This window comes from Patella vulgata, chromosome 4 (assembly GCF_932274485.2).
Source record: "Patella vulgata chromosome 4, xgPatVulg1.2, whole genome shotgun sequence".
NCBI classification, from domain to species: Eukaryota; Metazoa; Mollusca; class Gastropoda; family Patellidae; genus Patella; species Patella vulgata.
In genome coordinates this window covers 23,334,580-23,350,388 of record NC_065882.2, presented here as the reverse complement: position 1 = coordinate 23,350,388, position 15,809 = coordinate 23,334,580, and positions in this window count along the sequence as shown.

Below are 15,809 nucleotides of genomic sequence, written 5' to 3'. Positions count from 1 at the left end.
TGTACACGAGTCGTGTATTCTATGGTTTAGAGTGCCATTTTGTAATGAACAAATCAAAACATAATCCTACAAGACAGTGTGGAAGTAATTAGTAAAGGCTGATTCTTAAACGACAAAATAATAAAAAAAAGACTTGCAGAATGAACAAAGCGGGCGTAAACGAATGCCGTTCAATTTGAGCTGTTCACGTATTTCACCGAACATAAATAACTAGGAATTACAATGGTTTTCAAAAATTGAATATAATTCACTTTACATACATTTATATTACGTTAAAGATACACTATGGGAGATTAGTTAAAAAGCTGGAAATTCTAACTATAATAGTTAAAAACTAGATAATGTAAGGGTAATTTGCTGAAAATTTCAGTCAAATTGATCCACTATGAACCGAGATTATAGGGATTGAATATTGGGGTTAGCCTCGATCATCATTACTAAAGTCGGTAGGATAAAAAAAACATAGTCTAGATTATCCAATTTTTGATTTGATTATGAATGGAAGTCGTACAGCAAATCAAAACGTAACCCAATAAACATCACAGGCTAGCGATGCCATCGAGAGTTGATTATGGTCTGTATAAGTTAATTAATGTCTAATTAATAATTTAGATAACATTTCAGGCCTAATATAAGACATGCAATAGGCAGATTTAGCTCATGCATAATGTATGTTTAATATTTGCTTTTAGAACCATTTTAGTCAATTTCATTTTCCAGAAAATAGAGCCATGCGCCCTTTAAAAGATCAATCGCGAGATCACGTTATCGTGGATCTATTCCTGTTACAGGTGTTTCCTTTTTCTTACTGTATATCATTTGGTCACATGTCTCTAGTAAAGAGTAATGCTTACCCGCGGACTCGAAACTAACAATGTATCGCACCTTTCGCCTTTGGGGAGGTTGGGTGGCCGACTGGTTAGCGCGTGTGTGTTTAACCATAAGGCCTGTCATTGAGTCAACTGGCGTGGTTTCGATTCCACAGTTGTATTGTACGTGACAAGGAGTTGGGTCGCCTGCCTATCCTCGTGGTTTTTCTCCGGGTCCTCCGCTTTCCTCCTACTGCTAAAAGACCCCTACGCGCAAGCAAATTATGGAAATAAAATTGAAACATATGTTGGACCCGAAATGACCTAGTTTGTGCGCCCCCCCCCCCCCCGCCCCCGTATAACAAATTATGTGTATTGATAAAATTAGGTGGGAAAAGATTTATATATATTTTGCGTGCATTAGAATGTAAGGAGTAATCTAAAGGAAAATGATCGGTATCTTCGATGGAATGACCCCAATCACACTCGTGGCTGTCCGAAATATGCCTTAAAAATTTATGCCCATTAAGGTCACTGCAAGAGAGACGAAGACGACCATGTAATATTTGATTTTTATGTTTGCCAAAGTTGAAATGAGGGGGTATATCTTTATCAATTATTTTAGTTTTAAATTTACTTATAGAGGTCGAATTTTTAATACTTAGATAAAGGTTATTATTGCTATTGTGATGATTATAAGGAGTTTGGGAAAACCGAATTAAATTGCGGAGGTATGGAGGGGTTAGCTGATTAAAAATTTTGTACATTACGATGAGTTTGTGACATCTTCGACTGGTACCCTTTACAGCTCCGCATATAGTCCTGAGTGCATCTAGTTGTAAGTGTTCTAATTTAATTTTTAGTTCGTCTGTGCATCCCATATTACGTCACGATAGTTAAAATGTGGAAGAATAAAAGAGGTATAATAGGTATTTCTATTAAGGCGGTGTTTTTAAGACAATTAATCATTTTACTCGTTTTAGTCAAAATAATGCTAACATGTTTGTCCCATTTACAGTTTTTCTGTAAAGTCAATCCCAAATGCTTGTGTTGATAAACTTCTTTAATAGGAATTCCGTCTAAATTTAGTGTAGGTAACCGTGGGTCTCGTTTAGTAGTCAATGCAAGTGATTCCGTTTTCAGTGGATTAAATGAAACCAGACACATTTTTGCCTATTTGTTTAACATTTCAAGATCACTATTTAAGACAGTCGCGTATGCGGTTGGGTCACTTATATTTTAGATAGATGCTTGTGTGATCCGCAAAAAGTTGAATATTCGATTTTATGTTCTTAACGATATCATTTATATACAAGTAATATAAGAAAGAGAAGGGGGTCGAGGACAGAGCCCTGTGGTATACCAGCAGGGACGGTCTTGGGATCAGTGGAGACTCCACTGACAACGAAGCAAGTCTCCTCTGATTCCAGGGGCCCCAATCTTCCAACACAGTGCAGCAAACAACACTCAGTCAGATGCCTTGCTGATATCATAGAACACCGTCCTGGTATACTGACCCCGGTCTATAGCTTGAAACTTTGCATAGTTATTCCTTATACCCTAAGGATCCCCCTATTGTTTTCTGTGCATGCCCAACCCCAAGGGGCAGAGCCACGCCCATTTTTTCTTTGTGTGGTTGTGTGGCGGCTACAGGTCGCAATTCTTAATGGATCGTATTGAAAACTGTTCATACGTATTCCTTATACCCTAAGAAGGTCTTCTATTTTCTGTGGTGTATGCCCGACCCGCAGGGACAGCCACGCCGAATTTTTGTGCGTGTCTTTGTGTTTCTTAACAGGTCCTTTTAAAGCTTTGCATACCTATTCTTTAATTGCCTTATACCCTAAGGATGATCCTATTGGTTTTGTTGTGAATGCCCGAGTCCCTACGTTGATTTTGGTGCATGAACCTGGTATACTTAATCCTTATACCCAAAGGACGCTAACTATTGATTTTGGTGCATGAACCGCCCCCCCCCCCAACTCTTGGGCGGTGTCACACCCACTTTTTGTTAATATTTTGTCTGTGAATAATCTACAGGTTGCAATTATTAACAGTTTTTGTACAAATTCAGCATATCAATCATTTCAATAACAGGGTTGCGCATATTTATATTGTTCCATATCCACCCCCCAGGGACAGAGCCACGCCCAATTTTTGTGTTTGTCGTTTACAGGCTTTAATTCTGAATGAATCATATTGGAACTTTACATTTATTCCTTCAACCGCAAAGACAGTAACTATTTATTTTGGTGCATGCCCCCGCTCCCCTGGGTGTCACACCCGTTTCGTTTATATTTTGTCTGTAAATTTGGCAAAACAAACCCAACGCCTAGCCTTCTATGCCTCTTGTCATAATATTACAATCATTGCAGCCATTTCATATTTCATTATCTTCATTTTAAAAGTACCATATCAATCAAAGCAGGAATGCCCACGTATATTGCAGCGGTAGCGATGCTCTTGTTAATGTTATATTTTACCGGATTCAGTTTTACTTAACATGTGACATGTTTTATCATTATGTCGTGGGGTATCACGGTGGCTAATTGGGTAGGACGCTGGCTCGCTAGCCTGGAGGTCGGGTGTTCGATCCCTGCATTGACCGAGAAAGTTCATCCAGATTATCCGGCGTGGTTCCCCCTTGTCAGTGTTGCAGGACGGAGGTCGCGTGTACACATCGGCGTGCACGTAAAAGATCCCTTGACAGTTTGAGTAGGCCGCTGTCCGGGCATAATTTCTCTCATTCTGTTTTTCTTGCCATCTTGTAAAATTATCTAACACGTGTTGCTAGAAAATATGAAAACCTGTAAGAATAAAATCTGTGAATGAGAAACGAACGAAACAGGTGTAGGATATATAAGCTTTTTCAGATTTGCAAGCAGGTAATAAACGAACACATCTCGTGCCAATATATTAACCGTGCGTATCTTTATCATGGCGCTGATGGAATTCATGGCGTGTCAGTTTTAACGGAACGGACATATTGTTAATCAATTAAAAGCCACTCTGAAGATACAAAATGAAATGAAATGAAACAGGGTTTAACGTGGTGCTGTTTTGCTAATGAAGGCGGGCATACGGCCATGTAGTGTGCTATGAGGGAATTTTTGCCCGAACAGCGGCGCTATGGCCTACTCTTATTTCGAATTCCAACTGTCAGTGGTTATTTTACGTGCATGCCAATGTATACACGGGACCTCGGTTTTTTCGTTGTACCTTGCCAGGCCCTCCGCCCTACACCGCTGACAAGAGTGGTTGGGCAAGCCGGAAAATCCCGATGAACTTTCTCGGCGAACGCAGGGATCGAACAAGGGACTTCAAGGTTAGCGAGCCAACGTCCAACCCACTGGGCCTCCGTGGCTTTCCTGTGAAGACGCGTAAAATAAATAGGTTGGTAATCATTAAGCTATTAGTAAGTGCAGGAGGACCGCACTACACGTAAACGAAATCGACCAGACTAACCCACGGACACGACACAAACTACACGGACATTGCAAGCAGTAAACAACAAACGTATAAATTAAATCAAGTGAATAGATCCGGGGGCCAGTCGTAAGATTCCACTGTGTTGTGTAGTAGTCCCGGGCCTGTAAAGATACAGGCTCAATCAAAATGAAAAACACACTGACAATAAAAAGAAAACAGTATCAAGTACGTATTCGATATATTGGACCTTTCGTTTAATTATAAAAAAAGAACAGTATTTGAAACTGTGTGGTGTGTTGTACATAACTTAGCTATACGTGTTCTCTCTGCCGGCCACAAATCACTAATGATTTCCCGATTGACTTAATGTTAATTCTCGTCTCTTAGACCGGATCTATCTTTTCCCAAAATTTCCGTTGGGTAGAACGCTTTCAACCACAGATAGAGCAACATGTGGCAACCTCTTGCCCAAAAGCAAGTAGAGAAAAGTAAACATGCAATTTTCGGCCCTACATTTCAACCTAACCAACCTCTCAACTCTTGTATCCTTGCTCCTCAAAATCATGAATATTCACCCAAAACCTGGCAGAAAATGTATTTTTAATCCCTTTTCTTCGATTCTACACCAAAAAGTCAACACAAATCGCCATGCAAAAGGGGGAAAAGGGAGAGAAAGACTAAAAATAACTTTCGCCCTACATTCGTAGGTGGCGGCGTAGGAATATTTGGTGAGCTGTGTCCTGCTGGATGACTCTAACCCAAGTTTATAATGTCGGCTCCAGACTATATATATATAGGGGATATTCAGAAACATTACAAAACTGTGGAAATGCACTGCTGTTTTTATTAGAGGTAAATAGTGTATGTTAATAACAGGCTAATTGCCTACACATGGACATAAACAGTTCATATGGGCGGCTTATCTGACTGCCCCATTTCACTCGCAAAGAGATACACCGTCAAAAGTGAGAATGTACGTTTTTTATTTTTGTCTTAATAATGAGTAATTGCTCCACCAATCCTCAGACATTCAGCAATTCGTCGTGGCGTGCTCCTAATCAACCGTCCAATCACGATTTGGGGCAATCTGACCCACTCCTCTTGCAGTGCCACGGTCAATTCTTGCAGTGTTGTCGGTTGACGTTGACGAACACGTCTCCCCATCAAATTAAACGTAACACACTAAAGCAAAGATACGCTTAACAGTAAATCTTGTGCAAGAACCTATAGGAAAGCAAACATGGATAGATAAACCAGCACGCGGCAGTTTTCATCAACCCTTCTTTGAAGTGTCAAATTTGTCAGTGAACCCCTCCCACGTGTATGGCGCTATTGCGTGTCGCGCGTGCAGCTCAGTGGTTCTGTTGGGGCGATAAATTCTTCATCTGTGAACATACTCTCAAAGCATGTCAAGTGTCTATGACTATTTATCATATCACAACCTGCATAGGTGTTTTCATTTCAATATCCCCTACTTTTTTTGAAGAATATATATACTGATACAGCTCACTATTGTCGAGGTTAAACAACTCATCTTAACCTGTCTTATAATAGACAATTTTGACATCTGACATTCGAACCGATATGTTTAATATGATGAATTGCGAATAACAGGGTAGAGAGATGTGCATGTTCACCAAGTTAATTAGTGATTATGCTCGTCCAAAATACAGCTTCCACTCCCGATTATTTTGGTAAGGATGTTGGTCAATGACACCTTTTTAGATACATTCACATGCATTTTCCCAGCCCAACAGGGCCGGGGAATGGGTAAATGTAGTACATATAATGTTACAACTCAACAGCTTGGGGGATTTCAACCAACATAGTGGTTTGTACATGGAGGGTGGTGTTTGTTCAAATGAAGTGGATTGGACTGGACCACTTCAACTAAATATTTTCAGATTCTCGACTTTTCTTTCTTAAACGTTTTAAGGATTCACACCAAATTTAGTGACACCTCAATACTGCGTGTCGTGGCCTTGGGAATAATATCTGATTGTGTGATTGAGAAGTTAATAAGTTTTCTGTTTTCTGAACCTTAGGGAATCGACCGATACTTCCGTCGTTTTTGTATTACTGATTGTTAGTCCCACTCCAACAATATAAACCTCTTTCTTTTTATAAAATATATCCTATCCAAACATATAGCCTTTAATGGACCTTTATCTGTTTTGAGCAATGGGATTGAGAGCCATAAAGATGTAATTGATCATTTCCTCTCTTCGCATTATTTATCTAATGATCAATTTAATCTTTCATTTTTGAAATACACCAACTAATTGTTACGTAATTAAATAATTGTTTTATTTCATAATAATTAAAAATAAATTTTTTATAAAAAAAATAGTTTCAGGGTATCCAGTAATAGTGCTATTGATGACCTTCTTTTTCCTTTTCCTAGGAAAAAATACATTACGTGTGGATTCCGGTTTAAGTAAAATTATACCAAATTTTGATTCGGATAAGGTTATACTAATATGTTTCAAGTGCAGTACTGTTGCAGGCAAGCTATATCTTAGCAAAAAGAGATCCGAGTGCGTAAACCTCTCCTGCCCCCCCCCCCCAATAATTTTAGAAAATAAAAGTATTTGTGATACGTTTCGGTAATCAGTACCTTCTACGGTGAATAAATCCCACATCCCCACTCAGTCATAAACTTGTATGTTGTAGAGCATTTCCGACAGTCTATTTTTAAAAATTTTCTTAGGGAGGTCTCCAATGGACTCGCTAGTTTGGTGCTCACAAGGGGAATTCGTTGAGGTTCGCAAGTCTGTTCGTTTGACATTTTGTTCTCTGGTCGGATAAACTAGTGATCAAGCGACGGACGATATCTGGTAAGATCTATTTATCTCGACGATCGGTGCCTGACTGAATACTAACAGACAGCATTTCCGGCAGTCTATTTTTCAAAATTTTCTTGGGAGGTCCCCCATACCCTCCGTAAGGACTCCCTACTTTGACGCTCGTGAGTGGGCTTCGTCGAGATTAGCAAGTCCGTTCGTTTGACACTTTACCTCAACGATCAGTGCCTGAAATACTGCCAGGCTGCATTTCCGGCGACTTGTTTTTCAAACTTTTCTGGGGGAGGCCCCCTTCCCCTAGTTGAAGCTCGTGCCGTTGCCCCCTTAACCATAGACTTTGCACCAGCTTTGCCTCTCCAATCACCGACGGCTGGCGCCACCACTGGTTCGAAGAACAGCATTTTCTGCTTAGGATAAGCAGAGATAAGCAAATTGATTCGTTTATTTGGTGTATAGCTTTATTACATCAGTACCTTGACTAAGTTCGATAATAAACATTTTCTGCTAAGGGTAAGCAGAGTAATAAGCAATTTGATTGGTCGAGAATTTGGAACACAATAACTCCCCTTTTAATTGAGGTAGAATGTTCAAACTCGGTGTAGGCGTTCGATGATGACCATTGTCTGCTCACGGTAAGTAGAAATAAGCAATCTGATTGGTTGATACTTTGAGTGAGAGCGATGAAACTCCGAATATTGATTCATTATATCATTACCTTGACTAAGTTAGATGGTGAGAATTTTCTGCTTAGGCTAAGGAGCAACTGAGGTAGAATGTTTAAACTTGATGTAGATGTTCATTAGGTAAATGTCTTGACTGAGTTCAATAATTAACAATTCCCGCTAAAGCTAAGCAGAGTTTATCGATTTCCTTGGTCGATGCTTTGGGACAAGATAATCTTGTTTCTATCTGATAGAGAGTGATGCAACTTAGTGTATTGGTGATAATCAGTTTAATTGCTTGATACTTTTGAGAAAAAAAAACAAATGTGCGATTAATTAATATGTGTCATCTATTTATTTTGGGTTTCGGCGGGGGACATCAGCCTCACTGTTGGTTTGTTTATTTTACGGATCAGCTGTCATACACGGCTATATACACGGAAATTCGCTATTTTAATATAGGTTTTGGTATGTGCCATTAAAGAACATCAATAGAAATTGGTTTTAGTTATCTATTTACCATCACAAACAACAGCAGTGGTCGCTGCCTTAAGCCATGCCGTGCTAGGCAATGTGATGTATGACATTAAGTGTGTAATTCCAAATAGGGTTGACCTAGTTGCTGCGTGGAACTAAAAGAATTGAAATGAATTATTGGAAAGTCAAAATCATCTCTTGTTAATAAAATTATCCGAATACAGCTGAACCGTGTTTGCTAAAAACGATACTTATGAGTACAAGATTCGATATTTTCTCCTTTATCACAAGTTGAGTTTGACAGGCAAAGATCTGTCTTAATTTTAGCCATCGACATCAGGGCACAGAATCTACGACACGAGTGAAGTCGAGGCTCAAGTCAATTTAGATAAGAGAATGACCGAACAAGTCGGTAGTGGAAGAAGACGGAGCCAAAGAATAACTATCTAAAATTAAAATCTTATCAAACCATCCATTATCAATCAACAAGTTGAAGTGTCAATGACTAAATAAAGAGAGTCGCCCTCGATTAACAGACGAATTTAATGCGAATATAGAAGCATTTCAGTTTCATCTTTAGCTGACAATAGGAAAAAATAGAGTTGAATACCATCAGAGTGATTAAGTATAGTGTTGCCAGACAGTGAACAATACCACGATCAGAAAATGGATAGAGTGGGATAAGAATAGACCCCTCTGTATATGCTATAGAACAATCATGACCATTTTGAATAGAATATTGAAATCTGCGACCCTGTACATTTTCATTAATTATACATGAAAGGACATAGATTCCCACATTAAATGTTTGCGCATACTAAGGCATATTTACAGTTTACTTTTCCATTTCTACAAAATGCCATAAAGAAAGTAAGTATATATGGGTTTTATTACTGATGTTACTGTATGCTCAGATCCAATTAGTATCTTGCAGGTTGTGATATTGTTAAATAGAAAAACTTAATAAACACTGGTAATCAAAATACAATTTTATTGAATATGGTCTTAAAATTTAATTATGGTCGTTCGAATTACTTGAAGATAAGTGGATGGAAACGCAATCACATTGCACACGTACAAAATAACGAATGTTAGTTTCAAAATGACGTAAAGTATCCACGGGACGTTAAACACTATATTGTATTTGGACCTTTAAGAATTGTCGATACTCTGGTTAGCCATTTGTGACAAAATGTGGAATTTTTGTGCGGTCATTTTACTTATATTACAATGTTTTACACTTTGATTTGTACCGACAAATCAGTTCTTCGAAATATATTGAATACAGTTAGCAACTTGTCTTTGCCGAAGCATTATATAAATTTATGTTGGAAAAGAAAACTAAACACAGCAGAAAACAGGCTATTTGTATGCCATGATCGAGAGTGAAACAATTTGTATAAAAATACTTATATTTTATTCTGTCATTCATTTCAAGTTTATACGGCAAGTTTTGATTTTACTCTCGGCAAACCGAGCCATATTTTAGACGTTAAGAGATTGAAATAAATCAGGATAATTCCACTAAAACATGTTTATTAGCATCCAAACCTATGGGAGAACGAGAAATCTCGTGGTATTTCCCCTCCATTTGTAATGGATTATTTACGTTTTGTACGGATGGAATAATATTAAGTACGTTGTAGAATATTTGTTCCTACTTGGAATTAATGTTGATTATGTTTGTGTGATCTGAAAATAAGCAGCTTTCTGAATATCTGTGCGGTTGCAATATCAGAAATAGTATAAAAATATAAATGTAAATGCACGTAATTTCTGGACGGTGTCCGGGAGAAAATGAGATGAACGTGCTTGCAAAAACCATTGATTTTTTTGAGAGAAGTGGCAGGTCCAATTGCTCTGAATGTTTTTTATACATAAATTTTGTATAGGATGTATTAGAATCATTGAAAGTTTGGAGAAATATTAACCAGTCCTGTCCGTCATACACCAATTTTGCATTGTAGTTTATTGGAGAAAAATCCTATTTTTAAATAATAATAAAATTATGGAAGACAAAATTTGCCACAAGCTAATGGTTTTCTTGATATTATTTTTTTCTATTATTTTACAGGTAAATATTCATAATTAGTTTTGACAATTAATGAACAATGATTCTGGCCCATTTCATAGTGTACAATAAAGCTCAAAGATGTGTAGACATTCTCTGTCGACTATCATGAAAGTCAAACATTTTTTTTGTAGGTTTATTATAGATTTTTATTTCTAATAAACATAATCATATCGTAGATCGTGTGCGCATGAATTTTTAACCAGTAATCCAGTAGGGCATCTTGATCAATATTTAATGAGGTGCTATTTAATATAAAACCATCACGGAATTTATTAAAGCAGTGTTAGATGGTGTCCGCTGTGAAATACTAATGTACCATCATACAGTATTCAGATTGCAAATTTGATAAAACTATGTATCAAACATGTCAAGGGGTTTGCCTTTGTGTGTCTTTATAATTACTTCCATATTTGTCGTTTATTATGCTTCAAGCTCATTAATGTTCGCCCATCTGCACTGGCCAAAATACAGGTCAGTGTTTTCAGTAGATATTTAAAACAGGAACGCGTTCACAACCGCTACTGATCTTGCTGTCCTTTGGGCGACGCTTTTTGAATAAAACCTAAGGCTCTGCAAATTCAAGGACGATCAACCTGAAACTTGGCAAGCCCAACAATTTCAAGATGGCTATGATGACGTCAAGCTCGGTTTCATGTCCATATGGGGGGGGGGGGTGTATGGCTGAATAGTTAGCACGTGCGCGCTGTATCATAAGGTCTGTCATTGAGTCAACTGGTGGGGTTTCGATGCCTAGGTTGTACGTGACAAGGAGTGGGGCCGCCTGTCCAACCTCGTGGGTTTTCTCCGGGTCCTTCCACTACTACTACGCGCAAGCGAATTATTGAAATAAAAATGAACCGTGTGTTGGTCCCGAAATGACCTAGTTTGAGTCGAGTTCACGTTAAACCCAATTTCTCTCTCCATGTCCATATAGTTAGCTCGTACCTATTTTCATTATTTCGTGCTTTATCTTTCGACTGTTCTGATGAACATAAAATGTGAGTAAGCTTGCTGATGTAACAAAGCGAAATTGCACAACTCTTCTAAATCCTATATAAACAGAATTCATATTACGAGAGAAGATGGCTTACGGGCTTTCCTTGATCATGATAAAACAAAATAATTTTTACACGTCATTAATCAAAACGCCAATTGATCAATGTTTGTGTTGTTTGTATTATTTTTTTTAGAAACTGTCACTGGTATTATAAATAGGATCTCTGTATTTTAATTCCAGTATGTTTATGTGATGAGTAAAATAGGCGCCTAATGGAACAGTATAAATAAATTATGTGTGTTTGATTCCCTTTACATACTAATCGCACTAAACGGCACAAATCCAATCAGTCAACCAAGTATTGCTTCTATTGTTATTGTGATTCTGTATAAAAAAAACATAATACCCATAATCAACTATAAAGCAAATAATTTAATACTTAACTGAGGACATGTTTGATATTTAATCTGGATAAAAGGTATTACAAAACATACGCCATGGAAATTGTAGTTGAACACGGGAAATATTAGCTACAGTTAACGTTATAGATTTTACTAATAGCATTGGCTCTGGGGATTTCTGTGTACATCTCTCTATTACGGTAAACTTTGATTTTCCCATTCTATATGTTGAGACCCTTAGAAAAAGTTTGGGTAAACACTCTCATATTCAAATAAATTTAGATTGCTTATATTTATGTTCTATTATTATGTATTATCACGTACTTCGCTGTAATTTCATAAGAGGTTATGTGAAATAAACCAATACACAATACTAAGTACTTTTTTCTGCACAGCCCAAACAGGATTATGACTTGACGCTAATTGGTCAAAATTTTAAAATTGAGTTTTCACGTAATAATTAGATTCAAGTGTAATCGGGTTTGAATCCTGGCGTTTGCAGATACAATTTCTTTGGGATGTTTCAAAGCCGACCTTCACATCTTAGATTGACGCCCATATGCTGAGATGGAAAGTATGTCTACTCGTTTGGACTATCAATTGACGTACACACTGTAAATCGAAGAATCGTTAGCAGAAAACCTGCTGTTAAAGAGAAAAAAAGATCCTCCTCAAATTGAGTTAAACCCCATTTTTCCAGAAAATCTTACCAGGTTTTAAGATCGCTCAGTTCTAACTCGGTTGTACCAATTTGTCACCAACTACGAAAATAATCATTATTTATTACAGATGTAAGCCAAAATGTGGAAAATCCTTACATAATTGCTGGGAATTATAACTCGTCATTTATAGCGCTTTTGGATTTAATAACATGTACATTAATCGCAATAGCATCATTAATTTTCCTCATCAAATTGTATATAGTGTGCTATAACTGACAAATTAATATCTTATTTAATAGAGGATGCCATTATTCCGTGTTATTCTGTATTGTAGAGCCATTCTTTGAAAATAAAAACAATTTGATGATCGAATCACAATTTGTTGTTAAATATATATCAAATTAATAGACCCTTTTTAAAAAAAAGTAAGTCACATTTAATCTGTTCCCTCATACAGGTGACGTCACATCGCCGGCCGTCCACTATTGGCTCTATGGCGCATGCATTGTTTACACACTTTTATGGAATAAAAATTACTATGGTTTATTTCACTGCGACGTTTCAACAAGATTTCACAGACTTGTTGAAACGTCGCAGTGAAATAAACCATAGTAATTTTTATTCCATAAAAGTGTGTTTTGATAATGTTCCAATTACTAAATAGAATAGAACAGTATGTTGACACATTAGTAATTATTTCATCAAAATTCCAAGACAGCACGAGAAGGTTTAGAGTCTATACATCAGCATCTGGTGTGTCCACCGCGAGTGTCAATAACAGCAGCACATCCTCTGTACATGGAGTGGACCAGACGATTGATAAACGCCATTGGCACCTGGAACCACACTCTCAGAAAAGCCTGGCCCCGAGTTCACAAAACATTCTCAGACTTAAGTTAAGAATTTACTCAAAATTGTTTGTCTTATTTAAACTAAAATATAGAACTTTATAAAACTTTTGCTGTTTTAATGTATCAAATACATCAATAGGAAACTATGTGCAAAGTTTTGTGTTTCTTCATCAACGTTGACGCCAGAGTAACTCTGGCAGTGTAGGCACAGGCGTTGTTGTGCTGGAAAACGTTGTTTCCATGTGGTATGACGTGGGGTTGGAGAGCTTAATCGATGTAGCGCACTGCTGGGATGCCGCCTCCTCTCCCTGGACCAAGATTTTGGAACACCACAGGACCCACTCTCTGGTTCAGGCCTATTTCACCCCAAACCATTATGCTTGGACCTCCCCTTGAGTCTCGTTCCACGACACATTGGTCAGAATAACGCTGGCCACGTCGACGCCATATTCTGGTCCTGCGATCTGCAGTTTATACGCAATACCGACTCTCATCTGTGAGATTTGAATGACCGCTGCATCGAAGTGGCTTTTGACAGGGTTTGGCATGCCGGAGTCTTGTCTTAAGCTGGATGCTGCTGGGATTCGAGGAGAACTCCTGCCCTGATTCGAAGATTATTTAAAAAAATAGACAACAAAGTATAACCCTAAATAGCACCTCCTCGGACTCCAGAATCATGCCTGCTTGTACTGGGCCCTCTTTTATTTTTAGTATACATTAATGACATTGTGAACAATATAAATTCAAACATCAGAGTATTTGCTGACGATACCCCTCTATACTTAAAAATTGAAGACACAGAGGCGAGTGCTGCTACCATCAACGATGACTTAAATAGCATCAAAAATTGAGCTGAGACATGGCTAGTTACTTTTAACCCCGTGAAACAGAGCCACTGATTATTACTACTAAACCCTATAAAGTTAAACCACCATTATTTATGAATCACAAATCAAAGATGTAAGTGAACATAAACACATAGGTCTAGTCTTTCTACATAACTGTAAATGGAATAATCATATAAATAGCATTGTAAGCAAAGTATCAAAACTAGTAAAATGCCTTCGCTCTCTAAAATATCGATTGAATAGAAAATATTTAAACACAATAAAGTATTCTTTTATCCTTCCACACTTTGATTATCCCGATATTATCTGGGATGGGTGCAACGATAACTTAGCTGGCATTGCACAATGGTTTGTTTTCCTGAGTGTGATGTCTTGTCCGTGTATTTGTTTTTGTGTAAATTTTGTGTGGTGCAGCCCCCCCCCCCCCTGCACTTACTATTAGCTAACAAACTAGAATCGCTACAATTACATGTAGATGCACTACGCACTATCTGTGGGGCGGTTAGAGGTGCTAAACATGTCTTACTCTATAAAGAGACTTGGTTTGTTCCCCTCTGGGAAAGACACCGACATCATAAATTAAAATGAATGTATAAAATTATGAACAACCTCGCGCCATCATATCTCTCTAACCTATTAGAACCTTATACTCTTAGAAACCAAGATAAAATAAAGGAAATCAGATGCAGAACCGAAATTTTCTCCCAGTCTTTCATCCGTTCAAGTACACGAGAATGGAACAAACTTAACGTTGAAATTAGAAACTCTCGATCCCTTGCTATATTTAGAAATTCACTAAAAATAATTAGATACCATCGTGCCACCATAGTACTATCTATTGTAAAGAAAATTGAAAATAACACACTATAAACTTAGATTATCCTGTTCAAATCTACATGTCCATAAATTCCTCGGGCACGTCGATAATAGCACTGCTTGCTTCTGTGGTGACAACTTCAAAGATCGCGAACACTATTTACTCGTATGGCCCTTACATTCAGACGCTGTATCAAGCGGTACTTTCAAAATAAATTTCTACCTACTAAAATATTTATCAAAAAATATTTATACTATCCATTATTTATCCTATATGTTCTATATTTATGTATGTATTTATATATTTATAATATGTACATGTATCTAAATCAGAGAGAGTGTTACACATAGGCATAATCTATTCCTCAATTCAATTCAGATTTACACAATAAAAAAAATAGTTCATAAAAAGTGGTCTTTTTTTAGGATATTCAACGCATCGCAAACGCAGGGGTCTTTCCCGTAGGGACAAACATGGGTACCTGGGGAAACCCACTTAAGGTTGTGGTTTTCATATGGAAAAAAAAGAAATGTTGCATTTTATCAATGCATCAGTGTTAACATAACATAAACTGTTCTTGTCAGTAGTGGTGTGCTCTCCCCGCGTTGACACGCTTAACAATAATCATCATTGATTTTGCCGCAAGTCAGATAATCTCTTTTCATAATAAATTGGAAGTAAAGTGACGGCTATTTTTATTTCGATTGATCTGCCCAAATTTCCCTCTAAAACTATCGACTTATTTTCGCCTTAAGAGCCAGTAATTGTTTTAGATGAATTGCTCACACACGGTATCAAGGATTAGCTTTGAAATAGAAGTGACGAAAACTCGATTGATCAATAAGTGTATATCTATATAATGAACCTGCAATTTTGCATCGCTGACGATGTCGTATGTAACCCCGTGAATATGCATTAAAAAAGTAACGCCTAAACAGTTTTACTTATTTAAATTGATCAAACTTAAGGACTTAAACG